The sequence below is a fragment of the Enoplosus armatus genome, chromosome 11 (assembly GCF_043641665.1).
Source record: "Enoplosus armatus isolate fEnoArm2 chromosome 11, fEnoArm2.hap1, whole genome shotgun sequence".
Taxonomy (NCBI): Eukaryota; Metazoa; Chordata; class Actinopteri; order Centrarchiformes; family Enoplosidae; genus Enoplosus; species Enoplosus armatus.
This window is the reverse complement of record NC_092190.1, coordinates 506,758-519,723: the sequence shown is the minus strand read 5'-3', so window position 1 is coordinate 519,723 and position 12,966 is coordinate 506,758. Positions and strand designations below refer to the sequence as shown.

At 44.6% G+C, this 12,966-nt stretch overlaps 3 non-coding genes and 1 pseudogene across 3 annotated transcripts; all 4 read right to left on the bottom strand.

Moving 5' to 3' along the window:
* Positions 1-3,873: 3,873 nt before the first annotated feature.
* On the bottom strand, positions 3,874-4,063 carry LOC139293046 (U2 spliceosomal RNA). The gene has a single exon (XR_011597710.1). It is a non-coding gene; the product is annotated as a U2 spliceosomal RNA (small nuclear RNA).
* A 178-nt stretch (positions 4,064-4,241) lies between these two features.
* On the bottom strand, positions 4,242-4,358 carry LOC139293089 (U5 spliceosomal RNA). Its single transcript, XR_011597717.1, has one exon. It is a non-coding gene; the product is annotated as a U5 spliceosomal RNA (small nuclear RNA).
* A 528-nt stretch (positions 4,359-4,886) lies between these two features.
* LOC139293076 (U2 spliceosomal RNA) lies at positions 4,887-5,060 on the bottom strand (annotated as a pseudogene).
* A 5,211-nt stretch (positions 5,061-10,271) lies between these two features.
* Positions 10,272-10,384, bottom strand: LOC139293323 (U5 spliceosomal RNA). Its single transcript, XR_011597939.1, has one exon. It is a non-coding gene; the product is annotated as a U5 spliceosomal RNA (small nuclear RNA).
* Between the last annotated feature and the right edge of the window lie 2,582 nt (positions 10,385-12,966).

Here is a 12,966-nt window from a genome sequence, read left to right as displayed (position 1 = left end):
GATCTTATCCCTGACAATGATAGAGGTTTGGTGAGGCATGACTTGCCCAAATGTAATTGTAATTGTGTGGTATAATGTCCACCATGCAGAGGTCACCAGGTACAACAGTTTGCTGTCCACCAAATGCTGATTGTGTTCCTCCCACCACATTCTCCATTGCTGAATCCAATTGAGGAATTATTTTCCGCATGGAGGTGGAAGGTGCATGATCATCGTTCTAAAGACCAAACATCTGCTTGTGAGCGGAACACTGTAGGGGCATGAAAGAAGTCCCCCCCCATCGGGGGATGATGTCGCTGAAAATCTGCGGCATCCATCCAGTGAGGTGGAATGCAGTCAATGCGGCTTAAATTCAATTCAATTCAATTCAATTTTATTTATATAGCGCCAAATCACAACAAAAGTCACAAAGAACTTGCCTACTGAATAAACCACAGCTACTAATTAGCCAATTACTAATTAAACTATTTTGTGATTGAAAATAAGTAGGGGACTGTATGAGTCAACAAATAGATAGCTGGTACATGAAGGGGATGTTCCAACATGAATCTGACATTTTCTCCACCCTTGTGGAGAAGCATCTGTGGGATGTGATGGACAAACAAGTCCGATCTATGGAGGCCCCACCTCGCAACTTACAGGACTTAAAGGATCTGCTGCTAACATCTTGGTGCCAGATACCACAGCACACCTTGAGGGGTCTCGTGGAGTCCATGCCTTGACGGGTCAGGGCTGTTTTGGCAGCAAAAGGGGGACCAACACAATATTAGGCAGGTGGTCATAATGTTATGCCTGATTGGTGTATATATACAGTCAGCTATGCATGGATAATGACTGTGAAAACAGAGGAGCTTTAAAAAGTTACTCACCGAATTAGTTTGTGATACCCATCTTTGTGCCTCAAGGACAATGGGGCAGGGACAGAGTAAGACTTCCGTCGAATGTGGTTCAAGAAGAGTCCACGAAGAAGGGTCCCAAAAAGATCAACAGCTCTCATGGTCTCAGTGACTTTAGATAGATGTAAATACAACATATATTTGGCTTGACTTGCAGTACAATTTCTGAAAATGCATTGCATTCTAGGCAGACTACCACACAGTATTCATTTAAAGGAGTGACATGTTTGCATTGGAAACCTTTTTGAATTCAAAGGAGAATGCTGCAGAATTGTCCTTTGAATTCGTTATGTCTCCATTTTGTGTCTTTGTCTTTACCTCAATAGAAGTCCATGTACTGCCACTCTGATCCGTATCTCCTGTGGTCGCCCCCCCCCATTCCCTTGCATTGCTTTCAAAAACCAAGTCTCAAAACATACCTCTGACTAAAATAGGAATCTGTGCGAACCAGACCATAGAAATATGTCAAAAGAGGAATGTGTAAAAATGTATGCATGGGAGAAGTAGCTTCTATTCAGAGCCCTTGAGACAGAAAGACAACTCCATTCACGTCATAAAGCCAATTATTTTACAATGGTGGATCATGGAGAACCCCAGTCATTCCAAATATCGAGAGCTAGCAACTGCATCGCCATGGGAGGCAGTGTTTCAAGTGCTGCTTTTGATGGTAATAACTTTAAAATCAGTATTACGTTTGCTACTTGTACTATCACATTTAAATAGAGTTAGCAGAGTGTTTTCGAGCATTTTAGCTTAATTACACTCTACCAAATGTATAGATTTAATCTGTATTGTCTCATGTTCGGAAACAGCTTAATAGAGCAAAACAATAAAGTACAAGCTAGCTAACGTTAGCGTTCAATGTTATTTCAGGTTAAGTTACGCTCTCTTCAATTCTCTGCAATGTCATGCATTTTAAATTGGTTAATTTCTGATTGGTAAATTAAATGACTATGGCCATTTATGCCGGCATATGAGATGATTGAATGGTGCCATATTGTTTGTTATATTAACTGTATGCAAATAGGGTAGATTTTTACTCCCCCCCCAAAAAAAATAAAGTAAATAGTGTCATGAAGGTGCTTCTTAACCAGAAAAGGTTTCAGGTGTTCCCACTACTGTTATACAAATCTGTCTGTTGAAAGAGGTGGGCAAGAGATGAATAGAGATACAGATTAATACAATTGCATCCCTAGTACCCTATCTCTTACCACAGACATAGTAAGACTTAAGTAAGAGAGATCTTTTTTTTTTTTTAATGTAGTCTTGCTTTATTTGCATTGATGCATGTCAATAGATAAATATGAGTCACTGGTACCTTCCTCTAGGTGTACGGCCTATACTTGAAAAGAAATGTGAAATTATAATGAGTTTATCAGTGGAATGCTTTTACTTTAGGTCATAAACGGAATGGACCTGCAAGTACCTCTGTGTCAGCATTATGTTGAAATAAGGCTGACCTCTGTCACCCGTCATTGTTATGGGGGCTTGTAAGCCAGTAACCGGTGTAACATGGTTCGTCAAGCTTAGGCAAGGCCACATTTTCAAACTGGTCATGGTGTCATGGTGTCTTGCTTGAGATACCCCTGAAATTCGGGTTGCAGCTGTTATATATATATAAATCGTGTTGACTAGCGACAATGTTAACTATTGTACTTTGAGTGTTAACAAAACATCTCATGTCATACTTGGTAAAGTGAGTGGTGGCTTAACTCAAGCCTCAATGAAACACATAATATTTAGTTTTATCCAATTTTAATATATAAATACATTTTGGCATGCGACACCTTAAGGTTAACATTTGTTTGTTACATCATGGCTGGGCCAACCTAAATGTTGAAAACCGAAATGCAGTCAAGGTCAGTGAAACAAGAACGATTAATTCATTAGCATAATAGAGTAGTAGTAGTAAATGTTTGTTTTTTGAGTCAGAATATTATTGATTAAGAATGTTTAAAACAATTGTATTAAAAAAGAAAACATACAGAAAAGCGTTAACATTACAGAAGGCTTGCTTCTGAGTTACCATGATTCTGACTATGACCACAGATTTCCATCCCAATACAGGGAGTAGGCTATTTTTCATTTATATTTCTACAAAACCCGATTCTATTTTCACGTCTCACAAATCAGTCCTCCCTTGGTGGGCTACACTATACTTAACATAATTAGACCAATCTGTCCTATCAGTCACAACTTTGTTATTATTAAACATCTTGTTCAGTTGGTATTGCATTAACTTCCTGTCCAACTTAATATGAAGATTTGTCACATTAGTCATTATAGGTCTAAATCAAGCCTTCAGTCAGTGAATTGATTTTCTGAGACACTGAAAAACTCCTGTCACCCATTAACCCGTGGTAGGCAGCATAGTCTTGTCTTTTGGCGAAAGACATGGCTTTTGTCGACTGGGATCTTTTGGAAATCTTTCCATGAGTTCTGTTAACAAGGATAGCAGCTAATGGCATAGGTCAATATGCGATGAGTTGAAGTTATATATGGACAAAATAAGTGTGTGCCACATCAGGGAAAAACTTCTTTTGCTATACAATGTTGCTTAATAACCTAATTAAAACACACACGAACATGAATAAAAACTGCAGATTAACCTTTAGCCCTATTACAAACATACAAGTCATTAAGCAATGATGAAAAAAATTTACTCTTCTTTGCATGTTCATGATAGAAATTGGGACAAGGCCTGATTATCAAAGACCAAGACCAGGCAAGTGTATCAATGTCTAATCAGTAGCCAAGGAGTTTAGTCACCCCAGTAAAAACCCTCATCTGGCTGCATTTTTTGGTGGCTTCATCTGGCTGTTGAGCTGCACTCTCCCACCCCAGTGGTCATGGATGATACCGGGTCATTTGAGAGCGGGAGCCCAGATGAGGCTCCGCGAGGTACGTCAGACAGTCAACAGAGGGTTTGACCCCGACTCTCTGTTTGTGTCGGTATTTGCTTTTTCACAAGGCAGGAGATGGGTGCACAGTTCCCGGCGGCACTACAATACCGGGTTGATGCGTGGAGTGAACGGGGCAAGCCCCTTTTTCAGCTCCCGGTGCTAAAAATCCATTTAACATGTTTTCCCCTTATAGAGGACATATCAGATATTAAACTGTTAAGAACAGATACTACACTTGATTTAGCCAAAAGGCCGAGAAGCGATGAGCCCTGGCTGTTTGCTTCCAGAGGCCACATTATGGAACAGCTCTCCCTTGTCCTGGCGCAGTCGTTTCAAGCGCGCATAACAATGGCTGCTTCTCAGCGCCTCCTCCCAAGCCGCCCAGGTGGCAGCCCTAAATCTTGTTGAGGACAGCTTCTTGTTGCTTTTCACAAACGCACGAGGCTCAGCCACACGGCAGAGCCTGCCAAAAATAGTTTTAACTCATTGGTGTTCCTCTCCACGGAAGTCTTTAGTAAAAGGCGAAAGGCTTGTACGTGATGAAGAGAAACCCGAGTAAGTACAGGCCTCTCCAGGAGAGCGGCCGAGGAGCCTAGTCGCCCCGGTCACTACCCTCACGGTAAGCCTCACTCTGCTTGTGGAGTCCCAAATACCAGGCCACACACATTCCCCTAGCCCTCCCCACATTAGCACAGGCTCTATCCAATGGGATTGCGGAGAAATGAAGGCCTGGCTTTTGGACACAGGCTACCAAATGTCCCAAACACTCAGGCCCTTGCGGACTCTCTGTGACGAGGGGAGCGAAAGTGCAGGGCACATTTAACCGTATGTACCGGTCGCAGTAGGGCAATGTTCCCTATTTGTCTGCGAGTCAAAAGTGCGAATCTGGCTGCATTTTTTTTGGGTGGCTTCATCTGGCTGTTGATGCTGAGCTGCGCTCTGCCCCCACCCCAGTGGTCACGGATGATACACAGTCATTTGAGAGCGGGAGCCCAGATGAGGCTTGGCGAGGGACGTCAGGCAGTCAGCAGAGGGTTTGACCCCGACTCTCTGTTTGCGTCGGTATTTGCTTTTTCACAAGGCAGGAGATGGGTGCACCGTTCCCGGCGGCTCTGCAATACCGGGTCGATGCGTGGAGTGAACGGGGCAAGCCCCTTTTTCAGCTCCCGGTGCTAAAAATCCATTTAATATGTTGTCCCCTTATAGAGAACATATCAGATATTAAACTGATAAGAACAGATTTTTTCTTTCGAAAAGATTTATTGACACTTATTTCATAGTAATTTCACATAAAACCCAGAGTTAAGACATACAAATTACCTTTTAAAATACAAGAAATCAATCAATACAATGGTGCAATATGTAAAACCATATTTAAATATTCAAAACACTGTCGTCAGAGGTATTACAGATAAGATTTCTCACAAGTTAAAAAATCCGGATCGCAGCCACGGGGGGGATCTGCATGTGCTTCCTTGCCAGCAAGTTTCTGGAGGTCCATATGGCGTCTTTAATGGCGGCTAGGGTAAGCCACTGCTTGGGGAAGTCGCATGCTGGCAATTGTTTTTGGCCCACCCCATACAGCACCAGCTGTGCTGTAAGGACCTCCCTTGCTGGCAAGTACGGGAATTGCAAGGAGCCGGCCGTTGCCCACTGTTCTACGGCAGCGCTGCACTCCCAGAGCAAATGCCTCACCGACTCGGGCACGCCACAACCTGGTTGGGGACAAGTTGAATGCGTGGACAAGCCCCGGGAGTGCATTACGGACCTGACTGGGAGGATCTCGTGAGCCACCATCCATGACAGTTTGGAAGAGCGGAATGGTTCACGTTGCGCCACACTGCTGAGGGCTCGCCCAATGCGAGCCAGCGCACTGGACTCACTGGTTCCCGCTCCTGGACAACAGAAATGAGAGAACGGTGGTTGGTTAAAACTTTCAACTCCTCCTGCTCAAGTTTAAAATGCCTTAAAAATGTCTGGATAAAAGCGTAGGTTGGTGGCAGGTTAAAAGACACAGGTACTTTAAGATCATTGGGTAAAATTCTTAATCGTCTGAGGTAGGACCCCATCCAGAACCGTGTCATTGCTGTTGTTTTGGGGTTTCTGGATGGGGCTGTGGCGGTTGTGATGTGTAGTGCTGTGTATCTGCTTCCTAAATTTGATCCCAAGTATCTTTTGGTCTGTCTGGGTCACAGTCAGGGGGAGTCCTGTCATCTCAGTCGCTGTCCACGGTCCATAAAAGTGGACTTGGGTCTTGCCTCTGTTGAGTTTTGACCCAGAGGCCCGTCCAAACCAGTCAGTCAAGTCCAGCGTCCTGTTGACAGATAAAAGGTCAGTGCATAAAATGTTCACGTCGTCCATGTATAAAAAACACTTTGTCTCCAGTCCACCGCTCCCTGGGGCTCCAACCCCATTGATTTGTTGGTCCCTTCTCAAGATCTGTGCCAGTGGTTCTACGCAGAGAACATAGAGGAGGGCAGATAACGGACAACCCTGACGGACACCGCAGTTTATATCCACTGCTTCTGTAAGATGCCCGTTAACAGTGAATTTGCTGGTAATGCCCTGGTACAGCATTCCCACCCAGGCTATAAACCTTCTTGGAAACCCCATTTTTTGCAGCACCTGGAAAAGGTACTGGTGCGAGACCCGATCAAAGGCTTTCTCAAAATCTAAATTTAGGACAACTAGCCGGATGTTTCTGTCTCTCGCATAACAGATGGTGTCTCAAATCAGTACGAGGCTGTCGGTGATCTTCCTCCCCGGGACAGCACAGGCTTGATCAGGGTGAATCAGGTCTTCTAAAAACAAAGCCATGCGGGATGCTAAAACCTTACTAAAAAGTTTACAATCAAAATTTAAAAGTGTAATGGGTCTCCAGTTCTTCAAATCTGTCTTGTCTTTGTCTTTGTGAAGGAGAGTCACTATTCCTACTCTAAAACTGTCAGGAAGTCGGTCAAGTTTTTCGAAATCCATAAAAACAGCGAGCAAGTCAGGTGCTAAAATGTCCCAGAACGTCACATAAAATTCCAGAGGGAGCCCATCTTCTCCTGGAGACTTACCTGCCTTAAAAGACTTGAGACATTTATTTAACTCGAGAATGTTAAAATCTTGGGTTAAAAGCTCACTGTCATTTACTGCTTGGTCAATAACTTCTAAGACTTCAGTCATGGTGTCCCACTTAACGTGTTTTTCTTTGTATAGGTCTCTATAAAAATGTCCGACAGTTTCTATGATTTCCTCTGTGGTGTCAGCTATGCACCCATTTTCTTTTCTTAGTCTAAAAATACTCCCCCCTTTATTCATAATTTTCTTAAAAAAGTATCTTGTGCACTTCTCTCCTTCCTCTATTTCCCTCTCCTTGCTTCTCAAAATGACACCCTTGCTTTTAATTTCTGCTAAGGCTGACATCTCGGTTTTAATTTGTTTGATTTCTTCATTAAAATCCATCCCCTGTTGGTTTAGTTTAAAATACCGCTGGAGTCGTTTCTGCAGTCCCAACATGCGTCTATTGTCCCTGTCTTTCTTTTTCTTACCTGCCTCTCTAAAGAAAGTCTGGGTCCTTGCTTTCACCATTTCCCACCAGTGTGCACGTGTATCGTAGAATTCTTGAAGGGTCTGCCACTCTTGGTACTGCTCTCTATACTGTCTACCTAACTCCCTATCTTCTAAAAGGGAGCAGTTGAGCTTCCACAGACCGCTTCCTGATGTCACACCCGAAGAGAGTGAGAGAGTGCAGGAGAGCATTGCGTGGTCTGAAAAGAAAACAGGTGTCAATCTAGTATCAGTTGGTGGGCAATCACGTGATAAAATGTAATCAATGCGAGAGGCTCGGGTGCCAACACCACTAAACCAGGTGAAGCCCTCCTCTCTGGGATGCATGGTTTTAAAACAGTCCAGAAGTTTAAAATCCCTGCATATGCCCTGTAATAAAACTGAGGTATTGTCCACTGTAAAATCTTCACCTGCTCTCTTCCTATCATTCCTGCTTAAAATACAATTAAAATCTCCCCCTACAACTAAAGGTGCCCTACCTAGCATGTGGAACTGCAAGTCTTCTAAAAGATCATACCTGTCATTTCTGTCGTTAAAGCCATAAATATTTAAGACGTTAAAATCTTTTCCCATAAAAGTCAGGTGTGCTAAAAGTGCCCGACCATCTCTCACCACAGTGCTGCCCTTCACCAAAACCAGGTTTTTTTTGATTAAAATGGCCACTCCGTCATTTCTGTTTGCGTTTGATCCGCTCCACATCGAGTTTGTGGCCATAGCTCCTCCCACTCTCTGTAGTGATTTAAAAACGGCAAGCCACATTCGTGTATTAAAAACACATCTGACTTAAAAGAATTAAGAAAGGATAAAACAGTCTGGGCTCTAACTCGTGACTTCACGCTTCTCACATTGATGGTTGAGAAGGTGAGTGCCATGAGTATGGTTAAAAATAACAGGTATGAAATCTTAAAAGTCTAAAAGGGAGTATCAATGCTAAAAAAGCAGTTATTTAATTTCTTGTGAACGGAGCTCTTCCTTCACTCTCATGGGTGAAGAGTGACGGGGTTGAGCTTCATTCCCCTGTCGGACTCTAGGGGTAGGCCTTGGACGCATGGTCGCATTGAGATTTCAGTCCTTACGGGTTGATTGCAGAGCTATTGTTAGGAAAGAGACCTCATTTGGAGAATTGGAGGGGAAGACTCTAGGCTCCTCCACAGATGGGCTGTTTGATTAGTTCCCAGCTCTTCCCCTCTTCTCTGAGACTACAGGAGATTAGGAGGACAATTCTGATATAGGCCTCTTGGTCTGCTGGGCGTTGGGGAGGGAGGCGTCCTCACTATCGCCCTGTGATTGGTCATTTTCACATTCTGAGCTAGCTCCGGCTTTTGCCTGCATTGCCCCATCTTCCTCAAGGCTTTCCAGTTGCGGGGCAATTGCAGGCCCCTCCTCTCCTTCATATCCGGAGCTAGCTCCGCCTTCTGCCTGCATTGCCCCATCTTCCTCACCACTCTCCATTTGTGGGGCAATTGCAGGCCCCTCCCCCTCTCCCGCCTCTCCTGATCCCGGTCCTCCAGTCACAGGATTTGGCGGGAGATTTGAATTTCCCAGCCCAGCTTCTTCAATTAGCTCTCTAACTGCTTCCTCTTGTCCACCATTTTGGTTTTCGCTGCCTTCAGTTTGTTGGCAAACGACTTTGGGCAATCTCTGAAGAGGTGGGTTGTTTCTCCACAAAGATTGCACTTTCTGCCATTGGTACATTCCTCAAAGGTATGCCCAATTTCTCTACATTTTCCACAAATAGTCTGCTGACACGCTTCTGCCAGGTGCCCATGCTCACCACACTTGCGGCACAGCTTGGGCTGGCCCTGGTAGTGAATGTAGCCTCTGTTGTTTCCCAGAACTATCACAGATGGCAGATGTTTCAGGCCCTGGAAGCCTTGGGGGTCCTGCCATTGTTGGATGGGGACCCTCCAAGCGCAATTCCAAATGCCATCCTCATCTCTCACTTTAGTAGCCTGGCCTTTTACAGTGCAGTATCTACCCAGCCACAAACAAATGTCATCCGCATTCACGGTCTCATTGAACATTCTGATAATGATGGTTTTGGAGGCATTATCAGTCAGTTTCTCAACATTAAAAGCAGAAAACTGGGTTTTTACATTTTCGAAGCGTGTCCAAAACTCTCTCAGCAGCGCGGCAGACCGAAAGCTTACATCAAAACCTTTATTCGTTGGTAGAGTGACAATGCAATTTATATTCTCTGGTTCAAACTTAATGGTTTTTTGGATTAACCTCCTGGAGAAGTCAATTCTGGACATCCCCAGGGGCTTTCCATGGTCATTTTCTTTAAAGGTAAATCTGACACTGTGGTGCCTCCGCATGCCGGCAAGGTTGGCCGACATGGTGGAGGCACCACAAACTAAAAGGATTATAAAGAAGGACTAAAACACTTAAGAATTGTCTAAAAAAAACAAAACAAAAAGAAACAAAGACGATATAAATAGGACTAAGATCAATAAATATGTTAAAACCAGCAAATAATTAAAACGCACTTACCTTTTCCTGTTTAGCCTGGACAAGATGTTAAATCCACAGAGTAGAGGTAAGCAGTACACTGTGCCAATGAATTCCTTTAGGTGTAGGATTTACAACTACAATAGAGTTGAAATTTTCTCCACAAGGAATACGGTGAATGTCTTCCCGGGAATGGGTAGTAAAACACAATGCCACAAACAGGCAAAAGTTTTTACCACCAACAGGAGGCGATCGAAGTCTTAGCCAAAAGGCCGAGAAGCGATGACCCCTGGCTGTTTGCTTCCAGAGGCCACATTATGGAACAGCTCTCCCTTGTCCTGGCGCAGTCGTTTCAAGCGCGCATGACAATGGCTGCTTCTCAGCACCTCCTCCCAAGCCACCCAGGTGGCAGCCCTAAATCTTGTTAAGGACAGCTTCTTGTTGCTTTTCACAAACGCCCGAGGTTCAGCCACACGGCAGAGCCTGCCAAAAATGCTTTTAACTCATTGGTGTTCCTCTCCACAGAAATCTTTAGTGAAAGGCGAAAGACTTGTACGTGATGAAGAGAAACCCGAGTAAATACAGGCTTCTCCAGGAGAGTGGCCGAGGAGCCTAGTCGCCCCGGTCACTACCCTCACGGTAAGCCTCACTCTGCTTGTGGAGTCCCAAATACCAGGCCACACGCATTCCCCTAGCCCTCCCCACATTAGCACAGGCTCTATCCAATGGGATTGCGGAGAAATGAAGGCCTGGCTTTTGGACACAGGCTACCAAATGTCCGAAACACTCAGGCCCTTGCAGACTCTCTGTGACGAGGGGAGCGAAAGTGCATCTTGTTAAATCTTGTTAAGGACAGAAAGGACAGGTATTTGGTTTTTCACAAGGCAGGAGATGGGTGCACCGTTCCCGGCGGCACTGAAATCTAACCAGTATTTCAGTTTAATAACTGAGGAGAAAAGATTTATTGACACTCAATTCATAAATTTTTCATATAAAACCCAGTGTCAAGACATACAAGTTACCTTTTAAAACACACCAAAACAATCTATACAGTAATACAATACGTAAAACCACATTCAAACAAATACTGACTTAAGAGGTATTACAGATGCAATCTGTCACAAGTTAAAAGGTATACGTAAGATTTTCATTTCGTGTATGTCTGTGTGTTTTGAGTGCACATTTTAAAAATTCAGGGGTGCATTGGTAAAAATGTTCCCTTCCAAGTCCAATGCTGGGCAGGAGCGTAGAGAGTCCCTGCCAAGGATAACTCATTCCGCTCTCCCAAACAGATTTGGTCTCTTGGAATCCTTTCTTGGTGCTCAGAGGAGACCCTTGCCCTGTTGCTCCTTCCCACCTGCCTCACCCGGAGAGTCAGGCTGCCGCTGCTTTGATCTTCTTTTGTGTGGCTCCAGCTCCAGCTCGTTCGTCCGAATGGGCACAGAGGCAATTCTTCTTTGTGGCTGTGTCCTAGGCCCACCGCCTGCAGCTCTGGCCATTTGGACCGTCGCTGCGGCCATCCGGATCGCAGTCACAGGGGGGATCTGCATTGCTTTCTTGCCAGCAAGTTTCTGGAGGTCCATATGGCATCTTTAATGGCGGCAACGGTGAGCCACTGCTTGGGGAAGTCACATGCTGGCAATTGTTTTTGGCCCACCCCATACAGCACCAGCTGTGCTGTAAGGACCTCCCTTGCTGGCAAGTACGGGAATTGCAAAGAGCCGGCCGTTGCCCACTGTTCTACAGCAGCGCTGCACGCCCAGAGCAAATGTCTCACCGACTCGGGCGCGCCACAACCTGGTTGGGGACAAGTTGAATGCGTGGACAAGCCCCAGGAGTGCATTACAGACCTGACTGGGAGGATCTTGTGAGCCACCATCCATGACAGGTCCCGGAGTCTGTTTGGAAGAGCGGAATGGTTCACGTTGCGCCACACTGCTGAGGGCTCGCCCAATGCTAGCCCACACACTGGACTCACTGGTTCCCGCTCCTGCACAACAGAAATGAGAGAACGGTGGTTGGTTAAAACTTTCAACTCCTCCTGCTCAAGGTTAAAATGCCTTAAAAATGTCTGGATAAAAGCGTAGGTTGGTGGCAGGTTAAAAGACACAGGTACTTTAAGATCATTGGGTAAAATTCTTAGTCGTCTGAGGTAGGACCCCATCCAGAACCGTGTCATTGCTGTTGTTTTGGGGTTGTGGCGGTTGTGATGTGCAGTGCGGTGTATCTGCTTCTTAAAAACAAGTACAGGTCCGGGACTCCTTTTTCCTCCTTTCTCCTTTGGCTTTTTCATCACACCTCTCCTCAGACGTTCCCACTTGGAGCCCCACAGGGAATAAAAGATGGCTCTTTCCAAGTCTAAAAGCACTCTTCTAGGTGGGATAAAAACAGAACTGATGAGTAAAAGTGTGAGGAAGCACCAACTCCTCACCAACTATTTGCTAAACCCCCTCTTTGGTTAAAGGTGGAAAGAATTCTCATACCATTTTCTTTCTTTTCTTTAATTTATGGTTTCAACATTCATTTAGAAATACAAACAATTTAACTCGGTATTAAAATCTCATATCATTAAGATTTTCTTAGGAATATATTAAGGCATGCTGGCAAAGCCATAACCTGTTTGGGTCCTTTGTGGAGGCCATCTTGTGCTGGTGCTTAAGAGGAAGCACGCCTCAACTATAGCCCTTTTTATGTGGTGTATGAAGTGGGCGGGTTCTCCACTTTAATTGGTCAAAGTATAGGTGATAAATGACAGTGCTGACCTGAGGCGGGCCTAATAGTGTAAAAGTGAGTGCAATGAGAGAGAGGGGGACTGGTTGAGGAAGAGCAGCACCAGAATTGGTTGAGCAGAAAATGAGTAAGAAGTGTTTTTTTTCTAACTCGCTTTTGTGTCATTTTTGTTTGTTTTTCTTTTGTTGTTTTTTTGGAGACTGAGAATAAAAGTCTACCGAATCTTTTTCAGCATAACTCCTTGCCTGTGTGATGTTTTTTTTGTCCACCATGAGTCTCACCATGCTTCCCTGCACTTCACCTTGCAACAATTGGTGTCAGAAGTGGGATCAAATACGCCTGTGAAGAGTTGGTGTCGGAATACTGGCTAAATGAGAGGTGTAGGGCGTGGAAGAGGTCGTTTGCCAAGAAAAACCACCATGGCAGAAATG